Genomic DNA, 14,996 nt, shown 5'->3' on the forward strand with positions numbered 1-14,996 from the left:
GACTACATTCTGTTTTTCGGTACATCGACAGCTATCCTATGCATCGGGCCAAGGTCTTCAATGCGCCTGTAATATAGAAACGTCGCCTGAATTATTGACCATACACTTACAATCCCTGCGGCCTGTAGGTAGACTACATTTTTGTTTATTGGTGCATCGATAGTTTCGGAAAATGTTGATTCATTTGAGTGTGTTTACGCTATCCTATGCATCGGGCCAAGGTCTACAATGCGCCTGTAATGTAGAAACGTCGCCTGAATTATTGGCCATACACTTACAATCCCTGCGGCCTGTAGGTAGACTACATTTTTGTTTATTGGTACATCGATAGTTTGGGAAAATGTTGATTCATTTGAGTGTGTTTACGCTATCCTATGCATCGGCCCAAGGTCTACAATGCGCCTGTAATGAAGAAACGTCGTCTGAATTATTGGCCATACACCTACAAAACGTGCGGCCTGTAGGTAGACTACATTTTTGTTTATCGGTACATCGACAGCCATCCTATGCATCGGGTCAAGGTCAACAATTTGGCTGTATTGTAGAAACGTGGCCTGAATTATTGGCCATACACTTACAATCCCTGCGTCCTGTAGGTAGACTACATTTTTGTTTATTGGTACATCGATAGTTTCGGAAAATGTTGATTCATTTGAGTGTGTTTACGCTATCCTATGCATCGGGCCAAGGTCTACAATGCGCCTGTAATGTAGAAACGTCGCCTGAATTATTGGCCATACACTTACAATCCCTGCGGCCTGTAGGTAGACTACATTTTTGTTTATTGGTACATCGATAGTTTGGGAAAATGTTGTTTCATTTGAGTGTGTTTACGCTATCCTATGCATCGGGCCAAGGTCTACAATGCGAATGTAATGAAGAAACGTCGCCTGAATTATTGGCCATACACCTACAAAACCTGCGGCCTGTAGGTAGACTGCATTTTTGTTTATCGGTACATGGACAGCTATCCTATGCATCGGGCCAAGGTCAACAATGCGGCTGTATTGTAGAAACGTCGCCTGAATTATTGGCCATACACTTACAATCCCTGCGGCCTGTAGGTAGACTACATTTTTGTCTATCTTTGCATAGACAGTTTGGGAAAGTGTCGGTTGATTTGTGTGTTTTTTTGTTATCCTATGCATTGGGCCAAGGTCTACAATGCGCCTGTAATGTAGAAACGTCGCCTGAATTATTGGCCATACACTTACAATCCCTGCGGCCTGTAGGTAGACTACATTTTTGTTTATTGGTACATCGATAGTTTCGGAAAATGTTGATTCATTTGAGTGTGTTTACGCTATCCTATGCATCGGGCCAAGGTCTACAATGCGCCTGTAATGTAGAAACGTCGCCTGAATTATTGGCCATACACTTACAATCCCTGCGGCCTGTAGGTAGACTACATTTTTGTTTATTGGTACATCGATAGTTTGGGAAAATGTTGATTCATTTGAGTGTGTTTACTCTGTCCTATGCATCGGCCCAAGGTCTACAATGCGCCTGTAATGAAGAAACGTCGTCTGAATTATTGGCCATACACCTACAAAACGTGCGGCCTGTAGGTAGACTACATTTTTGTTTATCGGTACATCGACAGCTATCCTATGCATCGGGTCAAGGTCAACAATTTGGCTGTATTGTAGAAACGTGGCCTGAATTATTGGCCATACACTTACAATCCCTGCGGCCTGTAGGTAGACTACATTTTTGTTTATTGGTACATCGATAGTTTCGGATTATGTCGATTTGTTTGAGTGTGTTTACGCTATCCTATGCATCGGGCCAAGGTCTACAATGGACCTGTAATGTAGAAACGTCGCCTGAATTCTTGGAAATACACTTACAATCCCTGCGGCCTGTAGGTAGACTACATTTTTGTCTATCGGTGCATGGACAGTTTGGGAAAGTGTCGCTTCGATTGTGTGTTTTTACATTATCCGATACATCGGGCAAAGGTCTACAATGCGGCTGTAATGGAGAAGCGTCGCCTGAATTATTGACCATACACCTACAAACCTTGTGGTCTGTAGGTAGACTACATTCTGTTTTTCGGTACATCGACAGCTATCCTATGCATCGGGCCAAGGTCTTCAATGCGCCTGTAATGTAGAAACGTCGCCTGAATTATTGACCATACACTTACAATCCCTGCGGCCTGTAGGTAGACTACATTTTTGTTTATTGGTGCATCGATAGTTTCGGAAAATGTTGATTCATTTGAGTGTGTTTACGCTATCCTATGCATCGGGCCAAGGTCTACAATGCGCCTGTAATGTAGAAACGTCGCCTGAATTATTGGCCATACACTTACAATCCCTGCGGCCTGTAGGTAGACTACATTTTTGTTTATTGGTACATCGATAGTTTGGGAAAATGTTGATTCATTTGAGTGTGTTTACGCTATCCTATGCATCGGCCCAAGGTCTACAATGCGCCTGTAATGAAGAAACGTCGTCTGAATTATTGGCCATACACTTACAAAACGTGCGGCCTGTAGGTAGACTACATTTTTGTTTATCGGTACATCGACAGCTATCCTATGCATCGGGTCAAGGTCAACAATTTGGCTGTATTGTAGAAACGTGGCCTGAATTATTGGCCATACACTTACAATCCCTGCGGCCTGTAGGTAGACTACATTTTTGTTTATTGGTACACCGATAGTTTCGGAAAATGTTGATTCATTTGAGTGTGTTTACGCTATCCTATGCATCGGGCCAAGGTCTACAATGCGCCTGTAGTGTTGAAACGTCGCCTGAATTATTGGCCATACACTTAGAATCACTGAGGCCTGTAGGTAGACTACATTTTTGTCTATCGGTACATCGATAGTTTCCGAAAATGTTGATTCGCTTGAGTGTGTTTACGCTGTCCTATGCATCGGGCGAAGGTCTACAATGCGCCTGTAATGTAGAAACGTCGCCTGAATTATTGGCCATACACTTACATTCCCTGAGTCCTGTAGGTAGACTACATTTTTGTTTATCGGTACATCGATAGTTTGGGAAAATGTTGATTCTTTTGAGTGTGTTTACGCTGTCCTATGCATCGGGCAAAGGTCTACAATGCGCCTTCGGTACATTGACACTTTGGGAAAATGTTGATTCATTTTTAGTGTGCTCATTTTTAGTTCATTTTTATACATCGGGCCAAGGTCTACAATGCGCCTGTAATGTAGAAACGTCGTCTGAATTATTCCCTGCGGGCTCTAGGTAGACTACATTTTTGTTTATCGGTACATCGACAGCTATCCTATGCATCGGGCCAAGGTCCAGAATGCACCTGTAATGTAGAAACGTCGCCTGAATTATTGGCCATACACTTACAATCCCTGCGACCTATGGCTAGACTGCATTTTTCTCTATCGGTACATCGAGTTTCGGATCATGTCAATTCCTTTGAGTGTGTTTACGCTATCCTGTCCATCGACCCAAGGTCTACAATGCAGCTGTAATGGAGAAACGTCGCCTGAATTATTGACCATACACCTACAAACCCTGCGGCCTGTAGGTAGACTACATTTTTGTTTATCGGTACATCGACAGCTATCCTATGCATGGGGCCAAGGTCTACAATGCGCCTGTAATGTAGAGACGTCGTCTGAATTATTCCCTGCGGGCTGTAGGTAGACTACATTTTTGTTTATCGGTACATCGACAGCTATCCTATGCATCGGGCCAAGGTAAAGAATGCACCTGTAATGTAGAAACGTCGCCTGAATTATTGGCCATACACTTACAATCCCTGCGACCTATGGCTAGACTGCATTTTTCTCTATCGGTACATCGAGTTTCGGATCATGTCAATTCCTTTGAGTGTGTTTACGCTATCCTGTCCATCGACCCAAGGTCTACAATGCAGCTGTAATGGAGAAACGTCGCCTGAATTATTGGCCATACACTTACAATCCCTGCGGCCTGTAGGTAGACTACATTTTTGTTTATTGGTACATCGATAGTTTCGGAAAATGTCGATTCGTTTGCGTATGTCTACGCAATCCTATGCATCGGGCCAAGGTCTACAATGGACCTGTAATGTAGAAACGTCGCCTGAATTCTTGGAAATACACTTACAATCCCTGCGGCCTGTAGGTAGACTACATTTTTGTCTATCGGTGCATGGACAGTTTGGGAAAGTGTCGGTTGATTTGTGTGTTTTTATGTTATCCTATGCATTGGGCCAAGGTCTACAATGCACCTGTAATGTAGAAACGTCGCCTGAATTATTGACCATACACTTACAATCCCTGCGGCCTGTAGGTAGACTACATTTTTGTTTATTGGTACATTGATAGTTTCGGAAAATGTTGATTCATTTGAGTGTGTTTACGCTATCCTATGCATCGGGCAAAGGTCTACAATGCGCCTGTAATGTAGAAACATCGCCTGAATTATTGGCCATACACTCACAATCCCTGCGGCCTGTAGGTAGACTACATTTTTGTTTATTGGTACATCGATAGTTTGGGAAAATGTTGATTCATTTGAGTGTGTTTACGCTATCCTATGCATCGGGCCAAGGTCTACAATGCGAATGTAATGAAGAAACGTCGCCTGAATTATTGGCCATACACCTACAAAACCTGCGGCCTGTAGGTAGACTACATTTTTGTTTATCGGTACATGGACAGCTATCCTATGCATCGGGCCAAGGTCAACAATGCGGCTGTATTGTAGAAACGTCGCCTGAATTATTGGCCATACACTTACAATCCCTGCGGCCTGTAGGTAGACTACGTTTTTGTTTATTGGTACATCGATAGTTTCGGATTATGTCGATTTGTTTGAGTGTGTTTACGCTATCCTATGCATCGGGCCAAGGTCTACAATGGACCTGTAATGTAGAAACGTCGCCTGAATTCTTGGAAATACACTTACAATCCCTGCGGCCTGTAGGTAGACTACATTTTTGTCTATCGGTGCATGGACAGTTTGGGAAAGTGTCGCTTCAATTGTGTGTTTTTACATTATCCGATACATCGGGCAAAGGTCTACAATGCGGCTGTAATGGAGAAGCGTCGCCTGAATTATTGACCATACACCTACAAACCTTGTGGTCTGTAGGTAGACTACATTCTGTTTATCGGTACATCGACAGCTATCCTATGCATCGGGCCAAGGTCTTCAATGCGCCTGTAATGTAGAAACGTCGCCTGAATTATTGACCATACACTTACAATCCCTGCGGCCTGTAGGTAGACTACATTTTTGTTTATTGGTACATCGATAGTTTCGGAAAATGTTCATTCATTTGAGTGTGTTTATGCTATCCTATGCATCGGGCCAAGGTCTACAATGCGCCTGTAATGTAGAAACATCGCCTGAATTATTGGCCATACACTTACAATCCCTGCGGCCTGTAGGTAGACTACATTTTTGTTTATTGGTACATCAATAGTTTGGGAAAATGTTGATTCATTTGAGTGTGTTTACTCTATCCTATGCATCGGGCCAAGGTCTACAATGCGCCTGTTATGAAGAAACGTCGCCTGAATTATTGGCCATACACTTGCAAAACCTGCGGCCTGTAGGTAGACTACATTTTTGTTTATCGGTACATGGACAGCTATCCTATGCATCGGGTCAAGGTCAACAATGCGGCTGTATTGTAGAAACGTCGCCTGAATTATTGGCCATACACTTACAATCCCTGCGGCCTATAGGTAGACTACATTTTTGTCTATCGGTGCATGGACAGTTTGGGAAAGTGTCGGTTGATTTGTGTGTTTTTATGTTATCCTATGCATTCGGCCAAGGTCCACAATGCGCCTGTAATGTAGAAACGTCGCCTGAATTATCGGCCATACACTTACAATCCCTGCGGCCTGTAGGTAGACTACATTTTTGTTTATTGGTACATCGATAGTTTCGGAAAATGTTGATTCATTTGAGTGTGTTTACGCTATCCTATGCATCAGGCCAAGGTCTACAATGCGCCTGTAATGTAGAAACGTCGCCTGAATTATTGGCCATACACTTACAATCCCTGCGGCCTGTAGGTAGACTACATTTTTGTTTATTGGTACATCGATAGTTTGGGAAAATGTTGATTCATTTGAGTGTGTTTACGCTATCCTATGCATCGGCCCAAGGTCTACAATGCGAATGTAATGAAGAAACGTCGCCTGAATTATTGGCCATACACCTACAAAACCTGCGGCCTGTAGGTAGACTACATTTTTGTTTATCGGTACATGGACAGCTATCCTATGCATCGGGCCAAGGTCAACAATGCGGCTGTATTGTAGAAACGTCGCCTGAATTATTGGCCATACACTTACAATCCCTGCGGCCTATAGGTAGACTACATTTTTGTCTATCGGTGCATGGACAGTTTGGGAAAGTGTCGGTTGATTTGTGTGTTTTTATGTTATCCTATGCATTCGGCCAAGGTCTACAATGCGCCTGTAATGTAGAAACGTCGCCTGAATTATCGGCCATACACTTACAATCCCTGCGGCCTGTAGGTAGACTACATTTTTGTTTATTGGTACATCGATAGTTTCGGAAAATGTTGATTCATTTGAGTGTGTTTACGCTATCCTATGCATCAGGCCAAGGTCTACAATGCGCCTGTAATGTAGAAACGTCGCCTGAATTATTGGCCATACACTTACAATCCCTGCGGCCTGTAGGTAGACTACATTTTTGTTTATTGGTACATCGATAGTTTGGGAAAATGTTGATTCATTTGAGTGTGTTTACGCTATCCTATGCATCGGCCCAAGGTCTACAATGCGAATGTAATGAAGAAACGTCGCCTGAATTATTGGCCATACACCTACAAAACCTGCGGCCTGTAGGTAGACTACATTTTTGTTTATCGGTACATGGACAGCTATCCTATGCATCGGGCCAAGGTCAACAATGCGGCTGTATTGTAGAAACGTCGCCTGAATTATTGGCCATACACTTACAATCCCTGCGGCCTGTAGGTAGACTACATTTTTGTCTATCTTTGCATAGACAGTTTGGGAAAGTGTCGGTTGATTTGTGTGTTTTTGTGTTATCCTATGCATTGGGCCAAGGTCTACAATGCGCCTGTAATGTAGAAACGTCGCCTGAATTATTGGCCATACACTTACAATCCCTGCGGCCTGTAGGTAGACTACATTTTTGTTTATTGGTACATCAACAGTTTCGGAAAATGTTGATTCATTTGAGTGTGTTTACGCTATCCTATGCATCGGGCCAAGGTCTACAATGCGCCTGTAATGTAGAAACGTCGCCTGAATTATTGGCCATACACTTACAATCCCTGCGGCCTGTAGGTAGACTACATTTTTATTTATTGGTACATCGATAGTTTGGGAAAATGTTGATTCATTTGAGTGTGTTTACGCAATCCTATGCATCGGCCCAAGGTCTACAATGCGCCTGTAATGAAGAAACGTCGTCTGAATTATTGGCCATACACCTACAAAACGTGCGGCCTGTAGGTAGACTACATTTTTGTTTATCGGTACATCGACAGCTATCCTATGCATCGGGTCAAGGTCAACAATTTGGCTGTATTGTAGAAACGTCGCCTGAATTATTGGCCATACACTTACAATCCCTGCGGCCTGTAGGTAGACTACGTTTTTGTTTATTGGTACATCGATAGTTTCGGATTATGTCGATTTGTTTGAGTGTGTTTACGCTATCCTATGCATCGGGCCAAGGTCTACAATGGACCTGTAATGTAGAAACGTCGCCTGAATTCTTGGAAATACACTTACAATCCCTGCGGCCTGTAGGTAGACTACATTTTTGTCTATCGGTGCATGGACAGTTTGGGAAAGTGTCGCTTCAATTGTGTGTTTTTACATTATCCGATACATCGGGCAAAGGTCTACAATGCGGCTGTAATGGAGAAGCGTCGCCTGAATTATTGACCATACACCTACAAACCTTGTGGTCTGTAGGTAGACTACATTCTGTTTATCGGTACATCAACAGCTATCCTATGCATCGGGCCAAGGTCTTCAATGCGCCTGTAATGTAGAAACGTCGCCTGAATTATTGACCATACACTTACAATCCCTGCGGCCTGTAGGTAGACTACATTTTTGTTTATTGGTACATCAATAGTTTGGGAAAATGTTGATTCATTTGAGTGTGTTTACTCTATCCTATGCATCGGGCCAAGGTCTACAATGCGCCTGTTATGAAGAAACGTCGCCTGAATTATTGGCCATACACTTGCAAAACCTGCGGCCTGTAGGTAGACTACATTTTTGTTTATCGGTACATGGACAGCTATCCTATGCATCGGGTCAAGGTCAACAATGCGGCTGTATTGTAGAAACGTCGCCTGAATTATTGGCCATACACTTACAATCCCTGCGGCCTATAGGTAGACTACATTTTTGTCTATCGGTGCATGGACAGTTTGGGAAAGTGTCGGTTGATTTGTGTGTTTTTATGTTATCCTATGCATTGGGCCAAGGTCTACAATGCGCCTGTAATGTAGAAACGTCGCCTGAATTATCGGCCATACACTTACAATCCCTGCGGCCTGTAGGTAGACTACATTTTTGTTTATTGGTACATCGATAGTTTCGGAAAATGTTGATTCATTTGAGTGTGTTTACGCTATCCTATGCATCAGGCCAAGGTCTACAATGCGCCTGTAATGTAGAAACGTCGCCTGAATTATTGGCCATACACTTACAATCCCTGCGGCCTGTAGGTAGACTACATTTTTGTTTATTGGTACATCGATAGTTTGGGAAAATGTTCATTCATTTGAGTGTGTTTACGCTATCCTATGCATCGGCCCAAGGTCTACAATGCGAATGTAATGAAGAAACGTCGCCTGAATTATTGGCCATACACCTACAAAACCTGCGGCCTGTAGGTAGACTACATTTTTGTTTATCGGTACATGGACAGCTATCCTATGCATCGGGCCAAGGTCAACAATGCGGCTGTATTGTAGAAACGTCGCCTGAATTATTGGCCATACACTTACAATCCCTGCGGCCTGTAGGTAGACTACATTTTTGTCTATCTTTGCATAGACAGTTTGGGAAAGTGTCGTTTGATTTGTGTGTTTTTGTGTTATCCTATGCATTGGGCCAAGGTCTACAATGCGCCTGTAATGTAGAAACGTCGCCTGAATTATTGGCCATACACTTACAATCCCTGCGGCCTGTAGGTAGACTACATTTTTGTTTATTGGTACATCAATAGTTTCGGAAAATGTTGATTCATTTGAGTGTGTTTACGCAATCCTATGCATCGGCCCAAGGTCTACAATGCGCCTGTAATGAAGAAACGTCGTCTGAATTATTGGCCATACACCTACAAAACGTGCGGCCTGTAGGTAGACTACATTTTTGTTTATCGGTACATCGACAGCTATCCTATGCATCGGGTCAAGGTCAACAATTTGGCTGTATTGTAGAAACGTCGCCTGAATTATTGGCCATACACTTACAATCCCTGCGGCCTGTAGGTAGACTACGTTTTTGTTTATTGGTACATCGATAGTTTCGGATTATGTCGATTTGTTTGAGTGTGTTTACGCTATCCTATGCATCGGGCCAAGGTCTACAATGGACCTGTAATGTAGAAACGTCGCCTGAATTCTTGGAAATACACTTACAATCCCTGCGGCCTGTAGGTAGACTACATTTTTGTCTATCGGTGCATGGACAGTTTGGGAAAGTGTCGCTTCAATTGTGTGTTTTTACATTATCCGATACATCGGGCAAAGGTCTACAATGCGGCTGTAATGGAGAAGCGTCGCCTGAATTATTGACCATACACCTACAAACCTTGTGGTCTGTAGGTAGACTACATTCTGTTTATCGGTACATCGACAGCTATCCTATGCATCGGGCCAAGGTCTTCAATGCGCCTGTAATGTAGAAACGTCGCCTGAATTATTGACCATACACTTACAATCCCTGCGGCCTGTAGGTAGACTACATTTTTGTTTATTGGTACATCGATAGTTTCGGAAAATGTTCATTCATTTGAGTGTGTTTATGCTATCCTATGCATCGGGCCAAGGTCTACAATGCGCCTGTAATGTAGAAACATCGCCTGAATTATTGGCCATACACTTACAATCCCTGCGGCCTGTAGGTAGACTACATTTTTGTTTATTGGTACATCAATAGTTTGGGAAAATGTTGATTCATTTCAGTGTGTTTACTCTATCCTATGCATCGGGCCAAGGTCTACAATGCGCCTGTAATGAAGTAACGTCGCCTGAATTATTGGCCATACACTTGCAAAACCTGCGGCCTGTAGGTAGACTACATTTTTGTTTATCGGTACATGGACAGCTATCCTATGCATCGGGTCAAGGTCAACAATGCGGCTGTATTGTAGAAACGTCGCCTGAATTATTGGCCATACACTTACAATCCCTGCGTCCTATAGGTAGACTACATTTTTGTCTATCGGTGCATGGACAGTTTGGGAAAGTGTCGGTTGATTTGTGTGTTTTTATGTTTTCCTATGCATTCGGCCAAGGTCTACAATCCGCCTGTAATGTAGAAACGTCGCCTGAATTATCGGCCATACACTTACAATCACTGAGGCCTGTAGGTAGACTACATTTTTGTTTATTGGTACATCGATAGTTTCGGAAAATGTTGATTCATTTGAGTGTGTTTACGCTATCCTATGCATCAGGCCAAGGTCTACAATGCGCCTGTAATGTAGAAACGTCGCCTGAATTATTGGCCATACACTTACAATCCCTGCGGCCTGTAGGTAGACTACATTTTTGTTTATTGGTACATCGATAGTTTGGGAAAATGTTGATTCATTTGAGTGTGTTTACGCTATCCTATGCATCGGCCCAAGGTCTACAATGCGCCTGTAATGAAGAAACGTCGTCTGAATTATTGGCCATACACCTACAAAACGTGCGGCCTGTAGGTAGACTACATTTTTGTTTATCGGTACATCGACAGCCATCCTATGCATCGGGTCAAGGTCAACAATTTGGCTGTATTGTAGAAACGTGGCCTGAATTATTGGCCATACACTTACAATCCCTGCGTCCTGTAGGTAGACTACATTTTTGTTTATTGGTACATCGATAGTTTCGGAAAATGTTGATTCATTTGAGTGTGTTTACGCTATCCTATGCATCGGGCCAAGGTCTACAATGCGCCTGTAATGTAGAAACGTCGCCTGAATTATTGGCCATACACTTACAATCCCTGCGGCCTGTAGGTAGACTACATTTTTGTTTATTGGTACATCGATAGTTTGGGAAAATGTTGATTCATTTGAGTGTGTTTACGCTATCCTATGCATCGGCCCAAGGTCTACAATGCGCCTGTAATGAAGAAACGTCGTCTGAATTTTTGGCCATACACCTACAAAACGTGCGGCCTGTAGGTAGACTACATTTTTGTTTATCGGTACATCGACAGCTATCCTATGCATCGGGTCAAGGTCAACAATTTGGCTGTATTGTAGAAACGTGGCCTGAATTATTGGCCATACACTTACAATCCCTGCGGCCTGTAGGTAGACTACATTTTTGTTTATTGGTACACCGATAGTTTCGGAAAATGTTGATTCATTTGAGTGTGTTTATGTTATCCTATGCATCGGGCCAAGGTCTACAATGCGCCTGTAGTGTTGAAACGTCGCCTGAATTATTGGCCATACACTTACAATCACTGAGGCCTGTAGGTAGACTACATTTTTGTCTATCGGTACATCGATAGTTTCCGAAAATGTTGATTCGCTTGAGTGTGTTTACGCTGTCCTATGCATCGGGCCAAGGTCTACAATGCGCCTGTAATGTAGAAACGTCGCCTGAATTATTGGCCATACACTTACATTCCCTGAGGCCTGTAGGTAGACTACATTTTGGTTTATCGGTACATCGATAGTTTGGGAAAATGTTGATTCTTTTGAGTGTGTTTACGCTGTCCTATGCATCGGGCAAAGGTCTACAATGCGCCTTCGGTACATTGACACTTTGGGAAAATGTTGATTCATTTTTAGTGTGCTCATTTTTAGTTCATTTTTATACATCGGGCCAAGGTCTACAATGCGCCTGTAATGTAGAAACGTCGTCTGAATTATTCCCTGCGGGCTGTAGGTAGACTACATTTTTGTTTATCGGTACATCGACAGCTATCCTATGCATCGGGCCAAGGTCCAGAATGCACCTGTAATGTAGAAACGTCGCCTGAATTATTGGCCATACACTTACAATCCCTGCGACCTATGGCTAGACTGCATTTTTCTCTATCGGTACATCGAGTTTCGGATCATGTCAATTCCTTTGAGTGTGTTTACGCTATCCTGTCCATCGACCCAAGGTCTACAATGCAGCTGTAATGGAGAAACGTCGCCTGAATTATTGACCATACACCTACAAACCCTGCGGCCTGTAGGTAGACTACATTTTTGTTTATCGGTACATCGACAGCTATCCTATGCATCGGGCCAAGGTCTACAATGCGCCTGTAATGTAGAAACGTCGTCTGAATTATTCCCTGTGGGCTGTAGGTAGACTACATTTTTGTTTATCGGTACATCGACAGCTATCCTATGCATCGGGCCAAGGTCCAGAATGCACCTGTAATGTAGAAACGTCGCCTGAATTATTGGCCATACACTTACAATCCCTGCGACCTATGGCCAGACTGCATTTTTCTCTATCGGTACATCGAGTTTCGGATCATGTCAATTCCTTTAAGTGTGTTTACGCTATCCTGTCCATCGACCCAAGGTCTACAATGCAGCTGTAATGGAGAAACGTCGCCTGAATTATTGGCCATACACTTACAATCCCTGCGGCCTGTAGGTAGACTACATTTTTGTTTATTGGTACATCGATAGTTTCGGAAAATGTCGATTCGTTTGCGTATGTCTACGCAATCCTATGCATCAGGCCAAGGTCTACAATGGACCTGTAATGTAGAAACGTCGCCTGAATTCTTGGAATTACACTTACAATCCCTGCGGCCTGTAGGTAGACTACATTTTTGTCTATCGGTGCATGGACAGTTTGGGAAAGTGTCGGTTGATTTGTGTGTTTTTATGTTATCCTATGCATTGGGCCAAGGTCTACAATGCACCTGTAATGTAGAAACGTCGCCTGAATTATTGACCATACACTTACAATCCCTGCGGCCTGTAGGTAGACTACATTTTTGTTTATTGGTACATTGATAGTTTCGGAAAATGTTGATTCATTTGAGTGTGTTTACGCTATCCTATGCATCGGGCAAAGGTCTACAATGCGCCTGTAATGTAGAAACATCGCCTGAATTATTGGCCATACACTTACAATCCCTGCGGCCTGTAGGTAGACTACATTTTTGTTTATTGGTACATCGATAGTTTGGGAAAATGTTGATTCATTTGAGTGTGTTTACGCTATCCTATGCATCGGGCCAAGGTCTACAATGCGAATGTAATGAAGAAACGTCGCCTGAATTATTGGCCATACACCTACAAAACCTGCGGCCTGTAGGTAGACTACATTTTTGTTTATCGGTACATGGACAGCTATCCTATGCATCGGGCCAAGGTCAACAATGCGGCTGTATTGTAGAAACGTCGCCTGAATTATTGGCCATACACTTACAATCCCTGCGGCCTGTAGGTAGACTACATTTTTGTCTATCTTTGCATAGACAGTTTGGGAAAGTGTCGGTTGATTTGTGTGTTTTTATGTTATCCTATGCATTGGGCCAAGGTCTACAATGCGCCTGTAATGTAGAAACGTCGCCTGAATTATTGGCCATACACTTACAATCCCTGCGGCCTGTAGGTAGACTACATTTTTCTTTATTGGTACATCGATAGTTTCGGAAAATGTTGATTCATTTGAGTGTGTTTACGCTATCCTATGCATCGGGCCAAGGTCTACAATGCGCCTGTAATGTAGAAACGTCGCCTGAATTATTGGCCATACACTTACAATCCCTGCGGCCTGTAGGTAGACTACATTTTTGTTTATTGGTACATCGATAGTTTGGGAAAATGTTGATTCATTTGAGTGTGTTTACGCAATCCTATGCATCGGCCCAAGGTCTACAATGCGCCTGTAATGAAGAAACGTCGTCTGAATTATTGGCCATACACCTACAAAACGTGCGGCCTGTAGGTAGACTACATTTTTGTTTATTGGTACATCGACAGCTATCCTATGCATCGGGTCAAGGTCTACAATTTGGCTGTATTGTAGAAACGTGGCCTGAATTATTGGCCATACACTTACAATCCCTGCGGCCTGTAGGTAGACTACATTTTTGTTTATTGGTACATCGATAGTTTGGGAAAATGTTGATTCATTTGAGTGTGTTTACGCTATCCTATGCATCGGCCCAAGGTCTACAATGCGCCTGTAATGAAGAAACGTCGTCTGAATTATTGGCCATACACCTACAAAACGTGCGGCCTGTAGGTAGACTACATTTTTGTTTATCGGTACATCGACAGCTAGCCTATGCATCGGGTCAAGGTCAACAATTTGGCTGTATTGTAGAAACGTGGCCTGAATTATTGGCCATACACTTACAATCCCTGCGGCCTGTAGGTAGACTACATTTTTGTTTATTGGTACACCGATAGTTTCGGAAAATGTTGATTCATTTGAGTGTGTTTACGCTATCCTATGCATCGGGCCAAGGTCTACAATGCGCCTGTAGTGTTGAAACGTCGCCTGAATTATTGGCCATACACTTACAATCACTGAGGCCTGTAGGTAGACTACATTTTTGTCTATCGGTACATCGATAGTTTCCGAAAATGTTGATTCGCTTGAGTGTGTTTACGCTGTCCTATGCATCGGCCCAAGGTCTACAATGCGCCTGTAATGTAGAAACGTCGCCTGAATTATTGGCCATACACTTACATTCCCTGAGGCCTGTAGGTAGACTACATTTTTGTTTATCGGTACATCGATAGTTTGGGAAAATGTTGATTCTTTTGAGTGTGTTTACGCTGTCCTATGCATCGGGCAAAGGTCTACAATGCACCTTCGGTACATTGACACTTTGGGAAAATGTTGAT

This window comes from Haliotis asinina, chromosome 7, assembly GCF_037392515.1.
Source record: "Haliotis asinina isolate JCU_RB_2024 chromosome 7, JCU_Hal_asi_v2, whole genome shotgun sequence".
Lineage (NCBI taxonomy): Eukaryota > Metazoa > Mollusca > Gastropoda > Lepetellida > Haliotidae > Haliotis > Haliotis asinina.